The sequence below is a fragment of the Motacilla alba genome, chromosome 3 (genome assembly GCF_015832195.1).
Source record: "Motacilla alba alba isolate MOTALB_02 chromosome 3, Motacilla_alba_V1.0_pri, whole genome shotgun sequence".
NCBI lineage: Eukaryota > Metazoa > Chordata > Aves > Passeriformes > Motacillidae > Motacilla > Motacilla alba.
Window position 1 is genome coordinate 84,618,824 of NC_052018.1, and position 13,453 is coordinate 84,632,276.

Sequence of the window (13,453 nt, forward strand, 5' to 3'; positions counted from 1 at the left end):
CATATCATGTCAGTAGTATTAGACAGGCTATGACTAACTAGTTAACACATCTTCTATCATTTCATCACTAAAGAAATGATGTATATGTGATGATGTATAATATAAAAGTATGACCAGCTGTTTTCTGTGATTTAATTTAATCTCATTTCTAGTACTTATGGCCACAATCCAGTTTTTCCTTCTTCTTATCTATTATTCAATATCTCCTATGGCTTGTTAATCACTGCAAAGTGTATGCAACAAATTTCATTGGAGCACCAGATTACAGAGCCAATATTATTGGTGAAAATATTTAACCAGGGAAGTTAGAAGACAGATCAAGGAAAACTCCACTAGCCATCTCTTTCTATGCCTTTTCTTTCAGCAAGATGTTGTTTGTTGTTTTTACATAGTGCTTAATGAGCTGAGATCAAACTAACAGATCAGTTGTCTGAATCACACCACTACTCCTTTTTATATAGAAAATATAAATAACCTATTCTCAAATCTTATGGAATCATTCAAGACTAGAATGGATAACTTTGCCACCACCCTGGGATCAACTATTTCCCTGTTGAATATGCAGTTTCTATATCTATTTCTTCATATTAATAGTCTTGCCCTTACTGCACTTTCCAAAAGAATGGGTATATAGAACAGAGAGCAACATATTACTGTTTGCTCATATATCAGTTATCTTTAGTCCATACTATCCCCATATAAATAGCAGCACCACTTGTTTCATGTGTTAGGTTTTATTTATACAAATAAGCAATATTTTTCCATTTATTTTTGTAAACACTGTACATTAATGTTTTCCAACTAATGCTTCAGCGAATTTATCTCTCAAAATCTGTCCTATTAAACTAAATAATTAAGGACTTTAATTTCAAATAATTTCACTAATGATCAGTATAAGCAGATATTTGATTCTTTTATGGTATCCATATGAAAACAAACTCTAACCAGAAGCCATTGTTATTGTTTTAAGGACTTGTGGTAAAAAAAAAAAATCTCTTTTCCATCAGATTAAGAATTCTAGAACAAACTAATATTTAGGTCCTGTTCCACTTTTCAATGAGGAGTGTACTCTGACATTTTGGGCAGTGTCTGCCTCTAACCAAGATTCAAAATTACAGAATCTCTTCCCAACTCTCATGGCCAAGTATCTATTTTACAAGTTTTTCCTTTGGTTTATTTAGGTTTTTGTTTGTTTGTTTGTTTGGATTTTTTTTTAATTAAAGGAGATTTTGGCAAAGCAGTTGAGAAAATGAAATATCAAAGTACTTTCTGACAACACAGAGTGTAAAAATAAAAGAAGGGGGGGGACATGATATGTTTCCCCTTGCCCTTCTCCTCAACTGTAGTGTTTTTTAGGGTGCTCTGGCACATTGTTTCTCTGGCCTGAGGAGGCAGGAGTCCAGAGCTGCCCAGAGCTGTCAGGATGCAATCTTGCATTAAGAAGGATGCAGTAACCTCCCTAAGCTTTAGAAAAGCCGTTGTGTACAGTGAAGTTAAGGGAAATCAGCACCTAAGTTTCCAATTCATTGGAAACATTGAAATGCAGAGTAGTGTTACCTCTCTGGTTCAAACAGCTCGCCTTGCTATACTGCAAAAATATCAGTGTGCTTAGTAAAAATTTCATAGCACTCAGGTTAATTGCTAATATAAAACATTGTGGGGGAGAAAGTTTGCATCTTGCTCATGTCTGTGGTAGCATTCTTTGAAGCATGGAGAATGAGATTGAAGGTGCTGGTACGATGATCTCCTTTTCACCTGCTTTTCCTTCCTTCAGCTTCTAAAATTAATCTTCTGAAGTACCAACCAGAGGACAGCTGAAGGAGATAGCTGCATGCTGAGAAAGCATGGCTGACTGTGTTATATCTGTCATTCTGACTTTTCTACAAGACTTTTGATAATAGTACAGAAAGAAGCATCTGACCAGTTTATAAGGCTAAGTAATTCCAGGCAATGGCATAAGTGAATCTTCTGTGCATATTGCAAAGAGACAAGGAAGCTGATATGTCTAGAATGCCATCTCTAAGGAAAATAACGCACCAAAGGTATTCTCTGTTCTCTAAAGATGTACTGCATTTTTCTCAAAGGCATTTCTCTAAACCCTGTCTGAGATGGATGGCAACAAAGAAAAACATCAGCCTGCTGTTCTTTCACCAAATATAACTATTAATGGTATAATGATCACTCAGTCATGAAGACTTTTCCATTACAACTCAAGCATCTTTTCTGAATGTAAGTATATAAAAGGCCATCAAGTTAATAAAAGACTCATTTTGTAAATGTCAAATTCCACTTCTTTTATGCCAAGGTTTCTGGGAAACATATAAAGAAATGAAGATATTAATACATTTAATGTGTCTCCAGACTGCTCTGTGGAGTTGACCAAATTACAAGGTATTTGATTTTGTTCAATGGCTGTGACAAACATCCTAGGAAACAGAATGAAGACATATTGGCTTAGATTAACATAGAAATTACTATATTTTTAAAGAAAATAGACAAAACACCCTTCTGTATAGAGTAAGAATGTTCCTTTTGACACCTATATTAAAGAACTGTGTAATTTCTTGTTTCATTTTTCATATAAACTTGAAAAAAAAGTGGTTTTTTTTATAGAAAAAATATTTTTCATGTATTTGAGAAGATGCAGAAAAGAAGAGACAGTTTGGTACACTAATTTGTCAACTTTTTTTTTTTTTCCCAAAGTGTGTCTGTAATTCCTACTGTAATTCCTGTAAAATAAATATATTTTCTTGGTGGTTAGTTTTAGATTCCTGGGTTTTTTTTCTGTTTAGGGTGATAACACAATTTTACAAAATAACTTCAGAAAGTGTTCTTGTTCAGAAGGAGGAAATACAGTTAGGATCTCAGCTCAGACTTGTACTTTGACATGAGCCTGAGACAACTGAGTTCTTTCCAAGAACTCCAAATTTTCCAAGTTCTTTCCAAATCAGTGCCTGTAGATCAGCACTAAGGCACCATCCTATAACAAACCAGTGAGATAATCCAGAACATGCAGAAGACTTGGAGCAGGTCTGGGGAACCATAGATCAGATGATAAGTATATTTGCAGTAAATACATATCCTCCTTCTTAATTAAGTGCTAATGAAATTAAAATGGCGGGTTTGAGGTGAAAAAATAATAAACCCCAAGTGTTTGCAGCTAGGTGGTGCCATAGGCTTATGCAATCTCGATCTAATTAGGGATGCTTTATAAGAGGACTTCCATTCTACACATGAAAGGTGCATGAAAGCAGGCTGTGATCTAGGAGTCAGAAACTGCTTCAGTGGATGGGTTTCACTGTCTCTAGTACTGCAGGAAAAGTAGTCACTTCAGAATTTTCTCCTGTCTCCTGACACCCTTAAATCAAATAGAAGTAACAAGATCCTATTTGGAGCACCAGAATTTATGTAGTAATGTGTTCCTTACATATAATGAAATTCTGTATGAGCTTTTCATCAAACTCATGCATATATGTACTAAATATGAAATAAGATCTACGAAAACCACATGACATGTAGACTGGAGTTGAACAATACAAAATTCTAAGAGAAATTACAGACACTGAAAGTTCAATTTAACGCTTGGTGCCTTCAGCTAGTAGCATACATTGAAGTACATGCTCTAGTGATACCCCCCTGAATTCTATATTCAAATTTTATTATTTACCCTTAAATAGTAATCCACTTGTTTCCTTTGCTTTTCCTTGACTCCCCTAAACACCTAAAAAATAGCAAGTATTTTGTTATGAAACTCACACAGAAATCTTACATAGCTGGGGGAAATGGCAAGCTAAGTACATTCATAAGACTTATTTTCCAGATGGCATACTTTCAGACCACTCTTGAGCTTCACAGAACTAATTTAGATGAATTTTTCCTGTGCTTCCTAACAATGTAGATTTTGAGGTCAATTTCTATTTTTTACATTACTGTGTGCACAGTATAAATGATACAGATTACAAATGCATTATCACTACATGAATGCATTTGACAGAGCATCAGAACTGTGTGCTCACTAGCTTCAACCCAATAGCACACAATTAGTGCAATGTAGCGTTCAGCTGAAGTAGGCAATGTGGTTTTCTTGAATCTCTTTCCATAACACATGCATCTGTCTAGAAGTCTGGTTCATTTTGCCTGTTGCTCCAATGCTTACTGCAGGTCACATGGTCAGAGTGCCTTTGGAAGTTGTGCATTAACAGACTAGGAAAGGGGACTCCCATCTGAACTGCGACTTGTCTGCAATTTAGGTGCCAAAAGATTCAGTGAGCTATTGAGACCATCTGACTTCAAGTGCTACCTGAAAATTATGCCCCTGTTTTGTGCCACAAGAAGGACCTTTATAGTGTCTAACCTTGAAATCACTGAATGGATTAAAATCTTTGAGTTCCCCCTGCACTTGAAGAAGAGAACCACCACTCATGACTGAATTTCTTAGCTGAGTTGCCTTTCCTCTAGTTTATGCATTTCATTCTCTTGGAGAGCTGTGTTCTTTCCTTCTCTTTCTACTTCTTTTACTGTCCTCTTCCCTTTTAATCACCACACCATGTGGAACTGTATCGTCAGCAGAAAAACAATTTAGCTTACTGCAGGTGATCCGTTCTTTAGTGTTCACTACACACCTTACAGTTCAATAAGTACAAGTCATATAAGTTACAGTAAGAGGACTGTTCTATTTGTACCTTTATTATTCAGTTCTTACAGTGACATTTTCAGTGAAAATGTGTACAGAGCAATTGTATGGAAAATTGTTACCTACTGCTTATCTGTATTGTGTCTTGTTTATTTTTATGCCTTTACCAGTCAAACCCCACCAAATGTAAAGAAATGACTAATGCCATGTGAAACTCCGGTATTATTATCATCACAGGGGACCTTAGCCAGACAGGTTAGCAGTAGGAATGAGGAAGGTTTCCATTAATATTTCTCATAATCACACTTGCAAGCTAATGTGTGACAATCAGGTCCCCTGATGCCTTACTCTGAGGAGGCTCAATCCAGTGGCTTTTACCTCTGGAGATGTGGTGCATACAAACCTGGGAATGCAGCCCTTCATGTGTCTCAGTAGGATGGGATATGCATCTGTGGGCTGTGACAGGTTGCCCTGCCCCTCTTTTCTCTAGCAACTCTGCAAAAATGATCTCAGCCACAGCCAGAACACACAGTTCAGTGCTATGCTAGCATCCTGCTGGGCACTCTTATAAAAACATCCATCTTTGAGGTGGCAGGCTGATGAAGCATCAAGCAGGGCATGTATTGAGCCCTTCTCGGAGCCTCTTCGTCACCGTGTAGCCACCAGAGGATGATGCTGTTTTTCTCAGCAGGACTATTTTTCACTGTCATCACACAGCCAGGTTGGTCAGATGTCTGGGTCATTGGTTATGCCAGGTCTTTCATAAGACAGTGCTTTCCATGAGTTTTTGCCAGCTGATTTGAAGGAGTTAATTGTACATGTAAGGCATGTAAGGCATGTACATGTAATTGTACATGTAAGTACAGAGTAAGACAGTTCAATGTACTCAAAAAAAAATGGACAAGGACTATGTTCTTTTGTTTTTTCTTGCAAAGAAAAGAACCATCAGGGAAGTCTGATGGTTGGCAATGTGCCCTGTAAATGACCTTCCTTGCTTCTCTAAGTATGATATTAGATTAATTTAAACTCATTTTAATGGACCTGGCCAAATGCATTGAGCCATTTTGGCATAAAAGTAGTCAATTTCCCTGTAGTGCAAATGTCTGGGATATCTGTAAATATTAGTAAGCCTTCAGAGGAAACTTGTAGATACCCAAAAGTACATACACTGTTGCTATAAATAATGATACAAAGACTGGTTGGAAAGTACATACCTTAAATAAATCAAAAGCAGTCCATATGTCTGAATGACAGATACTGTTTTTCTCCAGCATTAAAACTTTAAGGAATGACAAACATAACTCACCTCACTCTATCCAGCATTTGGGATTATCACACTCTGCACAGCATAAGCGGAATTGAGACTCGAGAGTTCCTTTGTATCACATCTTGCCCACAACACAGAAGTGTCTGCCAAGAAGACCACGGCACTTTTATGAAAAAGTAAATTAACTGAAGGCAGAATTCCTCAGCCTGTATTTCTAGGTATCAGGAATCCAGTAATAGGCAGCAACAAGGTGTTGCACATGATGTCATGTCTGTTGTATCCTCCTTGGCCCACAAGGACAAATATTTGAAGTCAGCAGTAATGGAGTCATTGAAAGACTTTCAGAGAATGACTGCTAAGAAGTTAGAATCAATTTCACATCAACAGTGTTTCAGAAGACCAACAAAACCCTGCCAAAGGCAGTTCTTGCTTGAAGGAGAGTATGCAAACCCACAAAAAACAAACCAGAAAAACTACGCCAAAGAAATAGGTATGGAAAAGCTAACAGTTGCTTACATGATAGGATTTGTAAAAAAAAAGGGACAACTGTTTAATTTGTACAGAGAGTCAGTTTTTCTGCCTCCTCTAAAATATTTCTGGAGCAGCAGCAAACATGCTTTTGTCTTTCTGGCACACCTATTGAGAGGCTATGAAGTTATTTCTCTTAAAAATCTTTTGTATTTTTCCTTCTACTAAAGCTCTGGGTTTCCAATGGACTGTGCAAAAACATAATGGAATTTTAAACACACATTTTATAAATGCATTTGGAAGTTCCCTCCATATATATTTTATTAATTTTTACTTTATCTCTGCTACCTCAGTGCAAAAATTTTCTCTACCATAATGTGAGAGCTCAAAATTGGTTTTTATCTTTCCTCTCATCAGGTGAAAAAAAAAAATTCTTCTAATCTCTTTGCGTTCATGGCTTTTAATTTCTGCATCCCTCTACCCAATTTAAATTCCATAAAGCACTTGAAATCACATTTACATCAAAGACACTCCACGGGATACCTCTGTATTGTGTTCATGTTCTGCTCATTCATCAAATACTCGCCCACTCCATTTGGAACATACACCACTGAGTTTCTCCTTCCTTTCAAAACATTAGGAGTTAAAGACAGAAAACTTGCTTTTTAAAGTCCAAATGTTTGTGTGTTTTCAACAAGACACTTCACATTACTTGGATGGTTTCTCCTGTTTACCAGGAAGGTTTGCATCAACTGGAAAAGAATAGAATATCATGCTCCAATGGATTGAGATGGTGACAAAAATTGAAAGATATATAGAAACAGTAATAAATGGACCCTTCTACCTCTATAATTTGAACAACTCTGTTAGAAGGCTAACATATTTTCTGTGCCCAAGCCCTGATTAGAATTTTGTTTTAAAGGGAAAAACAATAATCAGGTTTGAATGGTCCTTGCTCTTATTTTTTTCCTTTCCTCCCCCTACAGATTCTATGAAAGTCATTTTCAGCATCACATATTTGTATATGGCCTTCCCTTCTGCCCCCACATTTACATCATGCTATGTTAAATTCCCTGGGATCTGTATACCCTAGATGTGCAATAATAAGTCAATGTTTTATTTATAAGTGTGGCAAATGCATATACCATTCTATTATCTCAGCTGGGCTAGTTCATTTCATTTTACCTCATTTCCTATGTAACACTGAAGTTTTGTTTCCATCTACCCTCCAATTTTAGCAGCTGCCTCTAATCACATTCTCTTTTGCTCTAAATTTCCTGTGGATATATCGGAGTCCATAAGAAGCTTATCAGAAGCAGTTGTTTGTGTTCCTATTAACATTCATCTTTTGACGGAATTTTACTTTTAAAAAAGAGAACTGGTCAGTGGGGCTTCAGCTTTGTACTGCATGGAAGTTTTCAAGTTACCTTATAGTGCATCTTCCATCCTTGTCTTGCAGTACTTTATTATTCAAGTCCAGGGATTTCTCTCTGCCTCAGTTGTGATTTGCATTTTTCTGTTATTTATGCAGTAAAAGTAACTCCTGTCATCTGACTGAAACAATCCATAAACTATTTTAACCTTCCCCTCCTGTAGACTGTAGACAATTTTGATCTCCATTTTAGTAGTGGAGGATATCAACAGAGTGGAGAGCAGAAGACTGCCCCTACAAACCCCTGGGAGAAGGCTCATGTGACCAAATGCATTGGTCATGATCCTGTTTTCTACAGAATGGAAACATGGACCATCAAGAAGACAGTACACAGAATTTGCTGACTTTTAAGAAAAGATTTTCAGTGAGCTGCGGTCAGTAATGAGATGATCAACAAAAGACAGCAGAAATGAGAACTGCAAATAAAGGAAAGGAAAAGCCTGCTAATAGGTGGGCTTATTTCAGTTTAATAGAAGAATGGCACAAGAAATTACTAGCTGACCTGACAGAATAGGATGAGAGTATTCCAGATTCAGACAGAAAACAAGAAATGCAAAACAGAGTACAATAATTTAAATATATAAAAGCAATCTGTAAGTCAATAATCATAAGGAAGAAAAAAATACTCATCTTTGATGGTCAGAAATAGGGTCTGTGATAGCATCATACATAAACTTGTAAATTTAGAGTATTTTCTTATTTCTGTGTTAATACACCTGTTTTTTTCCTTATGGTTTGTCTCTAGATAAATGGCTGACACTTGCAAAGACATACAAGAGAGAATGTATTTCACTGTCCAGTATTCTAGGAGTCACTATTAGCTGACTTAAAATTCCCCTGTCAAAGCAGATCCACACCTAACTCAACTTGAAATGAGTCTCTGTATAGTCACTATTTGCATATTTATCTTACGCGGTTATGTGTTAGCACAATATTCAGGCTGGAAATGTGTGATGAAGTATTTTAGTCTGGTGTCCCTAATCCATGTAATTCAAAGAAAAAATAAATTGAAAGAATGGAGGAGGGGAAAATATTTTTAGCTGAGTACCATTTATTCTGTTCTGTACTAATCACTCCCTGCCTTTGTTAAGTGACTCATTTTTAACACGGTGCTGTTGCAGTCACGCTGCTTCATGCTGTATGTGACCAGGATCTCGTTTGTGTTAGTCATGGAATCCCAGAGAGTGGAAGTGACTGAAATCCAGCAATGTTCTGCCTGTAAAATAAACATTTATTAATGTATCCAAATATGCAATAAGAGGGGATAAGCTTCATTCTGATGCAAATTCAATGAAATCAAGAAATTGCTCCTGTGCAAAACCAGCATGCAGCCAGAACAGGAGCTCCGAGCACTAACATTATTTCCTTATCAGATCAAAGTTCCAGAGTACACTACACTACTATTTGGCCACCTTTTGGATCAGATTCCACTCCAGGGTAAGTTTAGGGGCTTCAGTAGGATTTCACAGAAGTTGAGATTATAGGAATGCAGATTTGCTGACCAATACACATTCTACTACATTCTGCATCAAGTTGTACTGCTTATTAATGTTGAAAAGAACCCATAGGACTCTTTTTAATCTATCATGTGAGTGTGTGGGTGTGTATGTAACAAACCAAAAGCATTCCAACCACCAACTCTCATACAAGTCTAACTAGCTGGGAGCCTTCCTAAGATTGTTTGGCTTCTCCTTTAAACTACTGATGAAGCAGATTTCACATTTCTAGACTGCCCAATGTAGCACATCATTAATCTGTATCATAGTATGCAACTCCTTATATTCAATCTAAATCTCTGCTAAAATTAAAGAAATCTTTTCTCATTTTCCTTTTGTATAAAGAGAGAATATTCTATTCATTAAAAAGCTAATATCTCTCTTTATATTTTTCTGAAGGATGAAAACAAATACACATTTTTAAAGATTTCCTCACAGTTATTTTCTCAGCCTGAAATAGTTTTATTTTGCCTCCTTTATTCTCTTCATCACAACTACCATATTTAAGATTATCAGTGTCTTTGTGATTGCATGTGACATGTTGGATGAATATCATATTTGTTATGAACAACAAAAAAAATACTTGATTCACTTCTTTTGCCTGTGATTGGCAGGATTACAAACAGATAGGTTCAATTTTTGTAAGAAAGGAAGAAGGCAACAGAAGAATTAGAACAGGGATGAAAACACTTTGCTATACTAAAAGCTGTATTCCAAAAATATCTCTTATGAAGAGTCACAAGATACATGTAAAGGATAACCTGATTTTAATCTCATTTGCTTTCACTTCCCTCAAAATATGGGGAATGCTTGTATTGGTATGATCTGACAATGCTGTATCCATCTTTTTTTGCACTTGTGTGAACTGATGTGTGCTGAAGACCTCGGCTGTGCTATTTACATATTTGACCTGTTAGCTGGTCTCTATTACACACCGGAGAGATTTTATGAAGGAAGGCCTCTCCTTCACAGAAAAACCTACTACAAAACAAGTAAAAAACTAGAATTAAACCTTTTTCTCATTATCTCTAAAGTGTACAGGCCCTTACTGCTAGAACTTAAGATATAACTTTTAACTTTGGCTGTTAAAATTATCTTGGTACCAGGGGGATAAAGTCTGATGCAGTTTTTTTCTGTCTTAGCTTGTTCACTGCATGAAGGAAAAACATATATTCATTCTGGATTCTGCCTTTTCCGAACACCTATCATGGAATTTTAGAAATCCATGGATTTGTGTCCTAGGTACCAGTTACTCTTACGTGCACAGGGACTTTCAGGCTAATATATAAGCAGATGATATTGAAGACAGGATGATATTATTACATGCACAGGCAAGCCAGCTGGCTTTGCTTTGTCTGAATTATGATGATGTATCTACCCTCACAGTTTGTTGTCTCTCACATAAAGCAGGATTGGCCTTGAGAAATTGGCCTGTTTATCCCACAAGATAACAATGCTTTGAATTTCCATACAGACCCGCATCTAAGGCTTTCAAAGAGCTTTACAAATGTTAATCCATTAAGTATCAATGTAAGGCATTCCCTGAGGCAGGTGTTAATTACCTCCATTTCACAGAGCTCAAGCAAGAGAGGCAAGAAGAGATCCAACCACCTTATTTGTAAGGTAACACAGCAAATCAGAGCACAATTAGAGAGAGAATAAAACAGTTTTGACACTCAGGTCTGCTGCACAGCTATCTCCCTTTCACCAGTTTCAATGATTTTTGTTTTAAAAAAGATGAAGGGGATGAACTGGTTAGATTTTGGCATGAGGTCACAGAGAGGAACTGGACAGAGTCTTGCCTCATAAATTAAGTCAGACCACTACCCTGAATGTCATTAAGGCTATGGAGCTAAAAAAAAAAAAAAAGGGAAAAAGAAAAAAAAAGGAAGATAATTTCAAAAAATTATCTATATGATTTCCCTAATAGATGATGTAGGACTAGGTCTCTATTCTTTATCTGAAGCAACTAGGACATATGTTTGGAGTCAGTCCATTCACCTGATAAGACTGCCATCAAGAAACAATGGCATCCATCTAACCTCTGCTGTGAGGGCCTTCTAAAGCAATCTCTTTTGATGCTGTTGAACAACATTATGATCCCTTTCCTACAATTCCACTTTCCCCGTGCTGCTATCAAGTGTTTATATACTCCAAAGGAAGAAAAAAGAATACCAGAAACTGACACATAATGCAGTTTGTGTTTTTGCAAGAAAGGGAAAAAAAACAGTTTTAATGAAGAAATGGGTCTTGCTTATCTTTTCCTAATAGAACCATTGTGAGGTTCTTTCTCTCCAGGGTCTGTTTCCATAATCTTGTGGAAAAGCAGATACACACGTGTGCAAACAACTTTCTTTTTTCATCCAAGGACTCAGAAATTGCCCTGCAGAACACCTATTTGAACCTTCACAGACACATTTTTCAGAACTCCTCACACAGCTCTGTCAGGGATAAAAAAAATACTGCTTCTTATCTGAAATTATTGGAAAATGATTAGCAGAGTATTCAAGTTGGAGTTAGAAGAAGAGGACACTAAAATATATCAATATTAGGGATATGTACAAGGCTTCCTCGGATAACTGCTAAATAGGCATGAATAGTTGTGGGTAGGATAGGTAGGAGTACTCATACATGAGCAGAATATTCTTGTTCAGTGATCTTATAAGGGTTTTTTTCAAAAAAACCAATTTTGCTAACTATTCTGGAGCAAGGACACAAACCTTTTTCTCTGTTTTCATCCTGGCAGGAACATTCAGCATTAAAACACACCTCTTAATAGCGCTATTCTTCATAACAATTCTGAATGATCACATTTTTTATTATATCTGCCACTATTTTAAATCTCTGTTTTCCTCAAGTAGCTTTCCTGTGATTGAATTACTAAACACTGCACAGCTAGAATAACCTTTTTCTTTTAGGTCAATGTTTGGATTTATTTTTCTTCATCCTTTTAAGCATTCTTACTGCCCAGAATACTTTCACTTTGAAATTTACTCAAGCACACTGGCTTACTTGGCATTGTGTCTCTTTGAGGTATTTGCCATCAACCTGGACTCTGTAGCCTGAATCAGATAGATACGTTCCATCTCTCATGTGCTGGTTTTTAACATGGCAGAGATCAATCTGCTGAGAGAGACATTTAAACTGGAATAACATTTGTTAAAATTACCTACTGAAAATGTAAATCTACCATCACCTTGGGAATTCAAGGACATCTGTCTTGTTGTGTATTATTTCAAAGAAAGATCACTGACTTATCTGCTCCAAGAACAAACTGCTCTTGAGAAAAGTTGTTCTAATTATTTTTAATAAAGTGGCTCTGGCAGATTTAGCCATTGCTACTCATCTTTAATCTGCTTACTTTTTCCAGGCTATTCATGATATACCTTGTCCCAGGACCACCATTTAGATCTTTTTACTTTGGTAACCACCAAATAGCACAGTATTTGTATGTTGCTGGAAAGCAATGGCCAGCAGCATTCTATATGGTAGCTGGAACCCAAAGTACACTGGCCATGACTTCCTTTACGTGGAAACGTATTCTGTCACTGCACGATGCATTTGCTAAGGGGCTCCAAACATATTTACATATTAAGCTGTTCACTGTCTGATAAGCACATTGATCATACACTTGTCTTTCCTGTTAGTTTTAGAGGACTTCCAATACACAAATGTAATTTTGGAAAATTCTGCATATACATGGATCAGAACTCTAACCTTGTTCAGGTGAACTACAGGCATCTCATTTTTGCTGGTGTTACTGAATTCGTTGTAAATCTCTCCAGTAGCTGACAGCTTCCCTGCTAGTTGCTATGCATTATTTTGATGATCAGTTCAGCCCAGGCCTGCAATATATGTCAGGGGGCTGCTGAGAAAAATAGCATATAATCAAGAAACTGAAGTGTGCAGTAATAGAGACACAAGAGGACTGAACCAAGATTCTGTGTACCTCAACTATTTTGCCACTTTCTAATTTCGCACTGTGAAGTTACAACTCTAATAAAATGCTTTTCACTTCTCATAGTGTAGAGATCTAATTTACAATCCAGGGAGAAATGTACATGTTGTTTTCTCAGTTGTGGCATTTAAATCAGAGAGCCTGTGCTTTATTTTGTACTAGATTAAAACATAAGGCAACACTTCAAGGCTGGGGGGAG